Source organism: Heteronotia binoei, chromosome 9 (assembly GCF_032191835.1).
Source record: "Heteronotia binoei isolate CCM8104 ecotype False Entrance Well chromosome 9, APGP_CSIRO_Hbin_v1, whole genome shotgun sequence".
NCBI classification, from domain to species: Eukaryota; Metazoa; Chordata; class Lepidosauria; order Squamata; family Gekkonidae; genus Heteronotia; species Heteronotia binoei.
In genome coordinates, this window is record NC_083231.1 from 80,138,443 (window position 1) to 80,153,750 (window position 15,308).

The window sequence follows — 15,308 nt, forward strand, 5'->3', positions numbered from 1 at the left end:
GCCAACTAATGGTGGCCACACCCCTAGGGATGCCTCCCTGGTACACCAGAGCAGTGGTGTGCACCCCAGTTCTGCCACTGGCTGGCTGTGGCACCGCTTCACCAGCAGCCATCAACAGACGTGCACTGAGGCAGGCATAGAGCGGCGCAGAACCCATTTCCACTGGCGGGGAAGGAGTTAGAGCAGCACAAGTCCCATTTGCGCTGGTTTAGTGGTTAGTTTCCTCCCAAAGCACTTTCAGCCCCCCCCCTCCCCAGGATTGCACTCTAAATCTGTTGAAGTCAATAGGCATAGAAGGGTGTAATTCTACTCTGCGTTTCAAATGAGTTCAGTGGTCTGTTCCTAGGTCAATGTTTTTAAAAAACCTATTTTTTTCTCAGGCAGAAGTTGCTACTGGGCAAGCTCATAATATGCTTCTGATTCCAGATTTTTGATAGATACCAATCTGAGTGTACACATTTTGGTTAGTGTCTTTCAAATTCATAGTGGTTTCCCCTGCTTAAAACTGAAAATGTTTGCTTGTATACATAGCCATACCCAAACTCCCCTTCTAGAACACAACATCCCAGTGTTTTTCTAGGACACAACTTTTTCTGACACTATTTCCAACACTGCCATAAGGAAAGGAAAAAAAGCTATATCTATTAAAATAGTTACAGAATATTGTTGTTTGAGATGGCAGGTCAGAGAAAGAAAATTAACCATAGTTTTAAAGGAGCTCTCTCAGATACCAGAGGATTCCATTTGATGTAGGCCCTCCTGCAGCTGCATAATTATTTCTATTCATCTTGGCAAATTCTCATCTTCTTATGTGCATTTGGACACATATACGAAACTAGATAGGAGAGCCTGTCAAAATGTCTTAGCAGAGCGAGCAGAAGAAATATTCCAATCCAGAAAAGGGAATGTGGAAATGTTGAAACCGTCCAAGTATTTCAACATTTTATACCAAAACAAATTTGCTTTGCTTTTTTTATTTATTAACCCTGGAAACAATTTATACTAATCCCTAGCACTGTTCTGGCAGTGGGCTCTGAAGGGATTATTGATGTATATTTTTCTACATATAAAATGTTCAGATTCATGAATTGCTTGTATCTGGTTCAGCTACATCTTCAAAAAATAGCAGAGACACCCTGTTTTACACAGAGGCTTTCTCTATTAAATGATGAGCATTTACACACTAGTTGCCTTCCAGATTCCATAGGCACATTAGTCTTCCTCCAACAATATACCCTAGATGAAAACAACCTGTGTAGATGGGCAGTGGGAACATACATACCCCCTCACCTGCATGCCACTGCCAGAATGTGAGCACAGCCCATGCACACATATTAGTGCAGGTATCTAGGTTCCCTCCCTGTGATCAGGAACATTCATAACAGCAGCCTTCCTGGTTACAGGGATGGAGTTGTGCATACACTTGGTATGTGCTTAGGCACTATACTCACTTTTCATTGCTCATTCATAGATGGCAGCAGGCCTTGGATTCAGCAGGAGCTCATAGGAGCTCATAGGGAACCTTTCAGATGGTTCCCCCTCCTCCTCCTCCTCCTCACCTTGTCCGTTGAATAGTAGTTGCAGCTGCATAACAGTCCCTGGATGAGCTCCACCACCTATTTTTCTACAAAATGATCCCTGGATGGCAGTAGAAGCAACACTGCCTCATTCCTGCTTTCCATCCACAGATATTGAATTTATATTATGTATGTTGTTGTTTCAATATATTTTATTTTGTTTATAAGGAAGGTGTCAGGAGTAAGAGTACAGAAAAAAGAGGGGAGGGAAAAGAAAAAGATAAAATCAACATCTTGCTTTCGGCATCATAAATCTACAAAATGTTGTTCCATTATTTACGTGGTCAAGATTGAAAACTATAAATTAATTCTTTATGATCTACTAATTTGCATTTATACTTTCAGGGGTACAGGGATAGAATATAATCTGCAACTTTTACAATAGAGAAATTACACCAAAACATTAAGCCAGTCATAAAAAGGTTTCCAAATACGATTAACATATTTTATGGACTTGCCCTTCCAAAGAGATGAGAGTGTGTCCATCTCCGCTGTCTCCAAAATCTTATCAATTAAGTCCTGCTTTTTTCGCACATCCTGATGTTTCCAATGTTGTGCAACCAAAATTCTTGCTGCTGTTATGATGTGTACCATCAAATGTCTCATCTCCTTTGAATGTTCTGTCAGCAAAATATTCAATAAAACACTTCTGGTTTGAGATGGACTTGTATTTTCAATATTTTTTATAATAGGTCATGAACTATTATCTATTATCTAGTCCACCACATATGGTAAAAAGTACCCAACTGGGAAATGCATTTCCAACATTTATTAGAAACAATGTTATACATTTTTGAAAGCTTATCAGGGGTTATATACCATCTATAGAACATTTTGTATACATTTTCCTTATAGGTAACCACTCTAGTAAATTTTATATTGAATTTCCATAAAGCATCCTATTGTACTATTTCAGTATTATAATATTATAGCCTAGATTCTGCCCACATTTAATCATGCAATCTTTAACTACCTCATCTTGCATCTTCATTTGAATAAGCAGTGAATATTTTTTTATTAGATGCTGCTGTGGCCCTAATATTTTATCAAATCCATATTGTTCAGTAGTGAAACCTTTATTTTGTCTTTTGCATATATCAACTCAAGTTGTAATTTTGTCCACCAATCAAAAGTAACATTGTAAGATTTTAATTCCTCTTGTGATTTTAGCTCATTATTGTCCTTTAGAAGGTCATCATATTTGAGTATCCTGTTTTGAGTCAATAATGTTGGTTGAACAAAAGCTTCAATTGGTGAAACCCACTTTGGGATTTTTGTATAAATCTTTGGCTTTTACCATTCCCATTTAAATAATAGGAATTTCTGTAACAGAGGATTTTAAAAGTATCTATGTCCGTCAATTTTCTGATACCACAAATATGAATACCAGTCTTTCGTGAGGTCATAACCCTCTAAAAGAAGCAATCTCTTATCTTTCAGTAGTATCCATTAGCTTTATAGTTAAGTTGCCAGTCAGGTAAAGTGAAGCAAGCTCTTTCGTTAGTGTCTTGTAACACTTACAGTTTTATCCTTGGTTTTTTGTTCTGCCAAATGAAGTTTGTAACTACTTTGTTTAGTTCTTGAAAGAAAGTTTTAGCTAGAGTGATAGGAATATTTTGAAAGAGAAATAGTACCCTTGGTAAAATATTCATTTTAATTGTTGCAATTCTTACCGTTAAGGATATATTCAAATCTTTCCAAGTTTCAAGATCCTTTTTTTAATCTCTTTAAGCAGCTTATCATAATTATCCTTCTGCAAGTTACAACATTTATTAGACAGCTGAATACCAAGGTACTTAACTTTCTTTTCATGTGTAAATCCTGATTCTTGCTGAAGATTTTTTTATCAGATCTTCCAACAGATTTTTTGTTTAAAATTTTGGGATTTGGTAGCTAATTTGCATTCCAGCCACCTCACTAAATTGCTTGAAATTTGTCACCAGATGTTTAATAGAGACTGTTGTTCTAGAATAAAGACCAAGTCATCAGCAAAAGCTCTAAGTTTAAACTGTTCACCTCTGATCACAGTACCTTTAATATTTGTATCTTCTCTCATCTGATTAGTTAATGATTTCAAAGGAAGAATAAAAAGCAATGGTGATAACGGACAGCCTTGTCTTGTACCCTTCTGAATTGCAATTGGATCAGTTAATTCCTCATGTATTACCACTTTTGCAGTCTGGTAGGAGTATATAGCTTGAATTCACTTTAAAAAATCGATTCCACAATCCATGAATTCTAATTGTTGTGGCAACCACAGTACCATTTGGTTGGCCTGCAAATGGTGTGATTTATTCAACAGAGACCATTGTTCAGCCTAGAGATACCAAATATTTCACAGCACGTACTTTTGATAACTGAGCATGCCATGTTTGACAACCGCAATCAGCAGTGAGCTGAACAAAGGTAGAATATTTTGATAGGCCATTATATTGATTGTTTAAGCTATAGTGCCACCAGTGGCGTAGCTAGGGCTTTGGGGGCCCGGGGCCCAAGATATATGTGGGCCCCCCTATGTGTGTGCACGCCTCCAGAAACAGGATATGATGTCACTTCCGGTGATGTCACTTCCACAAGATGGCCACCACTTGCGGAAGTGACAAAAAGGTTTCAGGGTAGCTTTTACCCAAGTTTTTTTTCTTTAGAGGAGTACTGGAGGCTTATGGTGGCTGTCTTGTATTTGCACAGATGGAGACAAGGAGACGCTCTAGCAGGCTAGTAGAACCACTGCCCCATATCAGATAGCAGAGAGAGATCCTGCATGTCCCCTCCAGGGTTGCCAGCTCCAGCTTGGGAAATTCCTGGAGATTTGGGGATTAAAGCTGTGTTCTGTTGCTTCGGACCTACCTGGCTACACACCTGAATGTAAAATTTGTGGCAGGGTATGAGCTTTCGTGAGTCACTGAAGAAGTGAACAGCGACTTAGGAAACCTCCTGCCCCGCCACAAATCTTGTTAGTCTTTAAAGATGCTACTGGACTCTTGCTCTTTTCTACCACTACAGACAGGCTACCCATCTTGATCTGCCTCTCCAACCATGGAAAACACCACATTTAGCCTTACAAAATGGAAGTTCATCAGCTCTGTGATGAAATTTGCAGAGGTACAAAGAGACATCATCTTTCTCACCAAATGCAGAAGACTTAACAAAGGGTCTGAGAAGAAAACAGGTATCTGAAGAAGTGAGCTGAGCAGTGACTCAGGACAGCTCATCTCCTGCCACAAATTTCGTTAGTCTTTGAGGCGCTACCAGGCTTTTGCTCTGTCTTTTCCACATAAATCCAAGTGGGCGGCCGTGTTGGTCTGATGAAGTAGAACAAAGTAGGAGTCCAGTCTTACCTTTAAGACCAACAAAATCTTATTCAGAATGTAAGCTTTCGTGTGCTCAAAGCACACTTCATCAGATTTAGTGCACACGAAAGCTTACATTATGAATAAAACTTTGTTGGCCTTAAAGGTGCGACTGGACTCCTCTAGAGACCTTCAGTCTGCTCCGATGAGATAAACCCATAGGAACTTCTTGGCTTGAGCAAACTATCATTCTGAAGCAAGAGTTTAGGATGGGAATGCCAGATAGCAGAGATATAAACTTTATAAGGACACAAACACAATTAAATATTTTTTAAAAAACTTAAAATAAAATAAAATATGCTTAAAACATTAGCACTCGTTGGTCTTAAAGGTGCTTTCTTTGTATCTTCCCATAGGATCTAGGGAACTGAGCAAAGGAAACTCTGGTTCATTCCTTCCTTCCCCAGGCGACCAGGAGAGGGAGGAGCCTCAACCAATAGAAGGAAGAGAGGCTTGGCTCAGTAGTTCTACTGTGCTGGCACAGCCTGGCAAGAGAGAGCCTGGCAAATTAAGTTCTCCCTCCCCCCCCCTTCCTCCCCAAGAAAGGAGCCTCTGCCAATGGAAAAAATGCTCTGTAGCTCCTGTGTGATTCAGCAAGCCTGGCAAAGCGAGCTATGATGCAGAAGAAAACAAGAGAGAGGGAGAAGGAAGCAGTCAACAGCCAGTTGCTCAGGGGCCTGATAGGAGCCCTCTAAGGCCTGATTTGGCCCTCAGGCCACATGTTTGACACCCCTGCATAGAGAAACAGTAGTATGAGCTAATTCTTACTTAAACAAACCAACTGTCTCTGTCTATAATTCAGTACCATAGTAATAGTGTTACTTTTTGATAATATGTCCCAAGATCCTGGGCCTGGTACAGCAGTGGAGACATTACAGCCAATGCCAAGCCAATCACCTCTCCAAGCAAGTCTTAGGTCTGAAAGGAAATATCTACAGATGGGGGATGTATATGTATGTAAAGTGCCATCAAGTCACAGCCCACTTCTGGCAACCCCATAGGGTTTTCAAGGCAAGAACTGTTCAGGGGTGGTTTGCCACCGCCTGCCTCTGCATTGTGACCCTGACTTCCTTGGTGGTGTTTCATCCAAATACTAATCAGGGTCAACCATGCCTAGCTTCCAGGATATGACAAGATGGGTTACCTTGGACTATCCAGATCAGGGCCTATAGATGGTACCATACACCAAACAGAATGCAGAAAATATAAAGAAACTTTATCAATGTCTGCTTAAGATGTAACGAAAGCCTAAGGACTTTTCAAAAACCACATTTGGTGGATCCATGAAAATGTTAAAGTTTACTGGAGAAGAGTAATTTCTTTCATTCAGTTAATTACATGGTACATAACTTCTCTGGACCCACTGGTAGTACCTGTCCTGAAATAAGAGATAAGAAAGGAGCCCAGGCTTTTAGTTATGGTAACATTTGCTTCTGCAAAAATAGTCTTGAACAGATTTGGGAAGCAAGTACACAAATTCCATCCTTAATGGGAAAGGAAATAATAGAATGCTATCATAATTCATAAAATGGTTCTGGCATCTCTTTTGAGTTTTATCAAAACAAAATCCTTGTAAGTGGCAAAAATAAACCACAGGCACTAAAAAAAATGAAAGAAAGAACCCATGCTCAGGCTTTGTTTTTTAGCAAGTAATATGCATACATCCCACCTGCTGAACTGCCCTCAGTATAATAAAAATTACACCTTGCAAATAAAGTTTTCTACAGATAAAAAAATTAAAAAGAACAGAAGGAGGAGAGGGGGAGAAAAACCTCACTTACCAGGCATCTTTTATGCTGCAACAGAGAGAGGAGTTAGTGTTGAAGAGGGGGAGGGAGAAATTCCTCCAGTGCTCCAGACTTGTTTCTAATAGGCCTGACTGAGTCAACAAATCAACAGATGGGATTTGCCTCTTTCTTTCTTACAGAAGGGGGTAGGTGAATTATACTGCACATATTCTCCTGATTGAATGCTGGCCAGCTCATCTACAAGTCACTTTGGTCAACACTTCCCTGAGGGGGTTAGGCTGTAGGAAGAAACAAAAAAGATACCTGATATTCTTCATGCCCCAACACCTTTTACTTTAAAATAAATGGGGGAGGGGATCCTAACAATTCCATGTAAAGCCTTCACTAAACAAAGCATGTGTGTTAACACGCACACGCCCCTTCCAGCCATCCCCTTTCACCAGCAAATGGGGTCCAACAAGTAGTTTCATGTTCCCTTCTTCAGATTCCCTAACAAACCATTAACCATTTCATCGCGCCCGCTGCTTTTGCATCTGTCGAATCCGGCACTGCTCGCTAACATATTTGCAAAAGAAAAGGCAGACAGGCTGCCAGCGAGGCCGGCGGCGAGGCGGGCGGCGAGGCGGCGAGGCCGCTGGAGGGCCTCCAGCGACCAGCGCCGGCTTCTCCGACGCCCTTCCCGGCCTCCGCCTGCACTGGAGGCCCGCGCGCGGGGCCCTGCGGCAGTCGTGGAGCCGGGGAAGCGTCGGAGAGGCCGGCACTGGTCGCTGGAGGCCCTCCAGCGACCAGCGCCGGCCTCTCCGCCGCTTCTCCGGCCGCCGCCGCCGGGCCCCGCGCGGGCGGGGAAGGCGGCGAGTGCAGCCGGCTTCTGAGGGGCCCCTTGGCATTGCCAAGGGGCCCCCCAGACCCGCCAGACCTGGGGCGGCCCGCCCTGCCCGCCCCCCCTCCTTACGCCACTGAGTGCCACATATATTTTTAAGCTATGATGGCATATATAATTATGTCATAACGTCATGTACACTATGTCATATATTTTTAAGTTATGTCATACTTTCCCCCTTTTTTGTGTTGTGTGTGTATATATATATATATATATATATATATATATATATATATATATATTGACTAAGGAATGTCAACATTTGAAAATTGCCCGTTGTATTGTGTTTCAGTAACTAAATTCCTTGTGCGTTTCTCCCCTTCCCCCCTTTTTCTATTCTGTATTTCCTTCAAAACTCTAAATAAAAATCTATTTAAAAAACAACAGTGAGCTGAACATTTGGTTTGTTGACATGTCCATCAGCCACTTGGAACTGCTTTTAAAGAGCTTTGCAACAGCTATTGTAGCAATTTCATTTTTTGTCTTATGGAGTTTTTTTCATCTGTGCAGTAGGTTTTCACCTGGGTGGTTAGATGGTCATTAAATAACATGATGGACAAACAGTCCATCCCATAAGGCAATGCAAAGCTGTGAAATAACACAGATAACTCCAAATCACAACTTCACTAAATGGTAATCCTTTATTTCCCCTATTAACACACCCTTTCTTTGGCTGAAGATTAGTGTTATGATGAAACTAGAACTCAGAGCATCTTCTGAAACTGCCTGAAGCCTGCCTTCAAACTAACAAACCAGTCAGTCAGTCAGTCAGACAAACCAGTGAATCAAATGCAAGGTAATAATTTCAGTGATGTGTTCTTTGTTTGATTTTATTTTTTGTTAAGATGTGTTTTTATTATGTATGTTAGCTGCCTTGGTGGCCCTGAAGAGGGCAGAAAGGCAGGGTAAAAACATGGTAGATAAATTTTTAAAAGCTCTCTCTTCTTGTCCCCCCACCCTCACCCCACTGGCTCCATGAAAAGTAGTGGAGCAGAATATAGTGTTTCCAGCATAGCGCTTTTATTAGTGAAAACCCAACTGAAAACACGCACAGCTAGCTGCAACTATAAAAACAGAAACTCCACCCAAAACACACTTCCAGCAATAAACAACTCAATAGAAAAACAGGCGCTTGGAATCCTCATTTGCATGAGCTTCATTCAAATGGATATTACCTAATTGGATGGCTCAGCAAGGGTGGCTACTCTGAGTGTAGCTGCAAGGAGCCTCTCAAACAACAGGCTTCATTCAAATGGATATTACCTGATTGGCTGGCTCAGCAAGGGTGACCAATCTGAATGCAGCAGCAAGGAGCCTCTCCAACAAAGGGTCTTTGTTTGAAGCTCTCAGTACACTACACTCCATCACTTTGCTTCCATTACCTCTTCAGCCTGACTGCCTCCACTTCCACTTTGGCTGGAAAAACTAACAAAAAGTCCTGAGCTTTCCTCAAGCAGAGGAAGCAGAATTGGGTTGAAGTAAGCCAAGGTAGTGAAAGGGGGGGGGGCTTTAAACTTTAATCCAGTTTGCTGTTGGTATGTATGACAATACAAGTTTGTAGGATCAAAGAACATCTGAAGAATGCTGTCTGAGTCCTCATTTTATTGTCTGCAGACTTTTCCTTCAGTTTGTAGACAAGTAAATGTTTCTCATTTGGACAAATTAAATGTATGGCTGTTTCATTTCATAAGTGAACTTGGCACATTGACTGTTGGGTGGCCTTGAAGCTAAGGAAGAATAATTTCCTGCTCTTTTGCAAATGGAGGTGCCCTCAGATTCGGTCAAATGATAATTCTGGAACAGGAGGCTTATCTAATGACATGAATCCCAAGCTCCCAATGGGCTTTTTGGTTGCAGTACAGTTACATTTCCTTTAGTGCTTTCTTCAGAACAAGATCATTTCTCATTTTGATAATATAAAATAAACAATTTACAATTTCCCAGATATTGTTCAAATATATATATATATAAAGGTTGCCTGATACATCCATAATAATACATGCCAGCTGTGTGATGCAAGCGTCTCAGAAATGTCTGTTTTCTTAATGCTATTGTTCTCATTATGTATTCACTTCCTTTAATTATGAAGCCTTTCAACATTGTATATCATGCTACACCTGCAGCAAGGAATTGTAAGACTTCTTTATTATGATTTCTACTATATACTTATAATTAAACATGGAGTGGAATATAGCCAGCTTGCTTGCTCAATCTCACCCCTTTGTCCTCCTTTCTCCAACTACTGTTCACATGACTTTTGTCCCTGTAGGTCCCATGATCCCCAGTACAGACTTCTTGGTGGTCAGAAGAGACTCAGTCTGCAATCAGACAGGATTTTTAAACTGATGTCACCACTAATTCCTAATGGATTTAAAATGCATGATCAAACAGCAGCATCTGTATCCCATCCTGCACTCATCAGCCTCCCATACTTACCTCGCTCCTGTCACAGATTTCTCAACACTTGGGAAATCCCGAAACTTACAGCTGTGTCTGGTTTCACCTTGCATTTTCATCTGTCTGGACCACCTTGTAGCAATCTCGAGACATTTTTGAAGTCCTAACGTTTTCCCTGTGCTTTCACCATTTAAAGAAAACCAGTGATGTGCACATGAATGGATCACCACCCCGGGTTCAATTACAAACACTTGCATGTTTAAGTGCTGAAATTGTGATCATGGCTCGGGAGCATGGGGGGTTGTGTTCGGGCAGTTAATATCATTAAACTCATGAATCTTTTGATGTTGAACCCTACTTGTGCTCACATTTTAGTGGCCAGTTTGGGCCCAAACTTTACTTTCTTCTCACATTCCTCTGGCAGGAAACACTCAAGATGGCCAGCATTTGAGAAGACTCATGGCAAAGAGAGGAGATCCTGGATCTCCTAACCTGCTGGGGTGAATAAAGAGTTCAGGATGCCATCCGGCACAGCCACAGTAATAACACATTGACATTTGAGCTAAATTATGCATTTGGTGTATGCTCTTACCTGCAGTGGACTCTGCCAAGGACACAATGAGTATTGGTCCCTGCAGCTTCTTGCCATTGTCCCTGCAGTGAATGAACTTATTGTAAGGATACTAATCTGACATACAGTTTTGTCATTTATCCAAAGAACACCACAATGTCTGCCTAGTGTTCACAGTGCCCAGGCAACTTAAATTTGAAGGCAAACATTTCTAAATGGGTTTTTTTTTTCAGTTTTTTTTTTTTTTCAGACCTGGCCTGCTTGGCTGGTCTGTGTAGCCCATTGCAGCTGACAAAAAACTGCTCATGTTTCCTTTGGCCTTTTCTCATATTGCTGTCTACCTCATCCAGTCTTGCCTTGGTAACACAACCATGGACATGCCCCTATTAAGAGTCAGCATGAAGGTTTCGGGGGCTGCAGAGTGCAAAGTGGAAAGATGTGATTCACTTCAGGGTCCATTTTGATGTGGGAAACTGGAAACCTCCACTAAGGTTGTAACATAGGTGATTATGAAGAGGACAGGAATCCACCTGTTGGGTGGTGGAGGGAATGGTACACTACTCATCAGAACACTACAGTTCCCTGACACATGATGGCAGGTCATGGTGGTCTTCATAACTTCCTGCTTATTCACTCTTCTTGCCATCAATGCTTTCCTTTTTTGAAAAAAAGCTGACTGCCTGCTCAGTGGTTTCTGCATAACAATCTGAATGGACATGCAGGGGTTGAGTGCATGGTTGAACTCATGGGAGATTGGGATGTCTGATCAAAAGGTGGGATGGTGGGATATTTGATCAAAAGATCCTTGTGAAAAAGAAAACCAGATGAAATTATAGGCACAGCTAGACTGCACTAAGTCTGCCCTTTGACCACAGCCTCTCTCTCCTTTTTTTTCACCAGAGGAAATGCCAGTTGGATCCAGCCTTTTATCAACCCAATTTCATTTTCTTCTACAAACCTTTGCACTTCTTCATTGACAGTCTAAATCAGGGGTATCAAACGTCAGGCCCCCTAGCAACTGGCTCTTGTCTGCTTTCTTCTCCTTTATTTATTTATTTGACTTGTATTGTGCCCTTTCCTGCAAGCAGGCTCAGGGCAGATAACATCATAGGTTTGACAACAATAAAACTTACAATTATGCATCTTGCTTCCTTCTGCATCACAGCTTGCTTTGCCAGGCTTGCTCAATCACACAGAGTTACAGAGCAAGGCCTCTTTTTTCTTCATTGGCTGAGGCTCCTCCCTTGGGAAGGAATAGCTTGCTTTGCCAGGCTCCCTCAATCACACTGCTGAGCTACTGAGCCAAGCCTCTCTTTCTTTTATTGACTGATTCTCCTCAGAGCAAGAGGTGTCAGTTATCATAGAGTGTTAAATAAACAAGACCGCTAATGTTTTAAGCATGTTTTATTTTAAGTTTACCAGGTTTTTTTTATAAAGTTTATATCTCCACTACCTGGCATTACATTTTATGACACACATGGCCTGACCCCACAAAGTACCATTTATATCAGATCTGGCCCTCCTAACAAATGAGTTCGACACCCCTGATCTAAATCTACAAACCATTTGGACCAATGTGCTTGTGGCATAGTTTGGTCTAGGTCATGAGGCTTGATGTGTGTCAACAGTAAACTAAAGATGTTTGAAAGATAATTTTAAATTTGCTTTGGTGCCGAAAACCCTCACTAAACAAAGAATTGTTAATCTGAACAAACACTAATGTAAGCTGAAGTGTTTCTCAAAAAGTGTCACATTAACATAATCAGATACAGTCATTCACTTTGAGTGGATGTTGTCTTAATTAAGAAATGTTGCCATTAAGCATGCTCCAAGTTATTTTGGAGGCTGTAGGGGAGAATTCTCACATAAATGTTCAGAGGATAAAACATTTTATATTTGTAAACAAAAAGTATTTTTGGCAAAAGAGCAAAAAAGTTATACTTATTTGTTATTGTATAAGAAAATTAAAATTATGATAGATAGATAGATAGATAGATAGATAGATAGATAGATAGATAGATAGATAGATAGATAGATAGATAGATAGATATGGTTACATATTTCTGCAAATGATTACATATTTCCAAGTCCTAAACCCCCAATGCCTGTGCTACTTGCTAATAACCATATTATTATTACCGAGCTAATAATCTTAACAGAGTGGAAATATATACAAAAAAGTTCCAACACCAAGGTATGGACAGCATATCAACACCACCATGTCTCACCAAACACAGTTCAGCATGCTGATGAATGATGCCCCCATGACAGATGGAAGACGCCATCCAGAGCCTGCTGATACCTGCACATCTCTCTGATGTCAGCTCACCACTACCCACACCCAGAACATGAAGGAAGAAATAAAGCACCTCAGCCATGCAAGTGATCACAGTGCATGGGCAGGAGCCCTCAGGGATATCTGCAAAAATGAATTATTCTAGCATAACTTGTTGGCATGCCAGCACATGTTTTGCTTGATATTCTGAGGCATTCAAAGACATGATTGCTCTTTTACAGTTAAATCCCAAGCACCAAGTTGGGATCAGGCTCCCACCCTTTGATGGTACCCAGTGCCGTCAACAGAGCTTGGGGATACTCCTAGATGCCTCTCTATACGTGGAGGCCGAGGTTGCTGCCACTGCAAGAACCATCTTTTTCTATCTGAGGTGAGCTCTGCAGCTGGTCCCTTACCTCTCACGGTCTGGCCACAGTGATTCATGCAACAACAATCACTTCCAGATTAGACTATTGTAACTCTCTCTACGTGGGCCTACCCTTGATCCTGCTCCAGAAACTCTAGTGGGTGCAGACTGCAGCAGCATGGTTGTTGACATCAAGGCCTTTGTGGGCACGGATGCATCCAATGCTACGTGAGCTGCACTTGCTACATCTTGAGTACTGGATACATTTCAAGGTGCTGGTCTTTACCTTTAAGGCCCTATACAGCCAGGGTCCGGCATATCTTCAGGACCGTGTCTCCCCATATGAGCCCCCCTGGCCTCTGAGATCTGTTGCGCAACATCTTCTTGTGGTCCCTGGTCCTAAGTATGCCTGACTGGCTTCAACGAGGGCTAGGGCCTTCTTGGTCCGGGCCTCTATCTGGTGGAATGAGCTCCTGCTAGAGATCCAAGCCCTACAGGGTTTATCAAAATTTCGCAGGGCCTGCAAGACAGAGCTCTTCCACCAGCTTTCAATTGATCTGGAGGGTGTCCTTTCATTATGAACTGGTCTCCCCATCATGTTCCAACATAGTGACTGTGCTATGTTGATAGACTTCCAGCCTATGTTGATAGACTTCCAGCAGCCTATGTGCTGCTGTGTGGCTTTGCCGTCTGTGTTTGTGATGCTGCATTGCCTATGTTTTTATACTGTTATGTTTTAGGATGTTTTATTTTTAATCTGTAATAGGTGTTTAAATTTCTGCTGTAAACTGTCCTGAGTCTGTTTATGGGAAAGGACAGGATATAAATCTAAAAATTAAATTAAATGAACACTTTCAGGACTGCACTGTGCAAAAATTTGGTTCAAGTTGAGTTATAGCTGATGACTTAAAAAGAGGGTACGATCATATAAGCACTTTGATCTGCAGTCATTGCTTCTCCCAACTAGATTTAAAGTGCTTGATCAGATACCAACATCTGGCTCCCATCCTACCACTATCAGCCTCCTGTGCTCACCCCTGACTCCCCAACACTGCAGAAAGTCTGGGATTTATTGCACCTACCAGTTTACAAACACTTCTGTGGGTCTGATCTCTCTCTTTCAGGGTGAAGTCCTTTGGGACCTCTGTTTCCTGTTCTGTTGCCATTTTTTGACCTTTTAGCAATGAGTGCATAAGCCATTATTTACCAAAGAACCTTGGTAAATCTACTTATGTGAGCCGAGGAGAGAGACAGCAAGAATAGGTAGGATGATGGACAGGCAGGCTCAGCTACTGGTGGTGGGTCTGAGGCTGTGCCCAATAATGTTGCTAGCAAAGGGCTGAGCACCAGGCCCAACAACTCCTGTCAGACAAAGTGGTCAGTCCTGCTCAGGTCCAGTGATGAGGAAGGGAGGACATCAAAGAGAGGAGATGCGGACATGTAGGGCTGTATCAGGAAGCCGGTAAGAAGGCAGTGGCACTGGGCACAATGCTGTACAGGAGTTGCTGGTGGCCATGTTGATCAGATCACAACATCAGATCACAACTCTCCCAGTACAAAACAAAAACAAAACAGGCCATATTAGAGATGTGGCAAGACCACACCAAGCTGCCCATCTGATTGCAGCCAGAGAGTGATAGCTATTCATCTAGCCACCCTTCTATCCCATATCTGCATTTTGCTCCTGTACTGCAACTTTTGTACATTCTTAGGATTGTGTTTTAATTTTAACATTATCAGTAAAAAAGAGATCAAAGTCCATAAACTGTATTGTTCACTGCGGACAGTTGTTTATAATGAAGGAGACTTAAAATAATTTGCCAGTGATAGTTGTGTATGCAGCCACTATTTAAGCTGTCCATCTGTCATATCATAGAAAAGGTAGGTCCATATGGAAGTTGTCTACATACCACACAAAATACTCAAGTATGTTTCTATGCCAGTGTATAGACAACATGAAGAATTGTATCCACTTCACAAACTCTCCTTTTAATATAGCCACTAAGTCAGGGGTGCCCGAAATGGTGTCTGTGGACGCCATGGCAGCCAGTGACACCTTTCCTAGCACCCCCTTAAGTGTTTTTAGAAAGTCGGTGGGTCCAGGTGGTGTTCCTGACCAGCAAGGCTTCTGACTGACCACTGG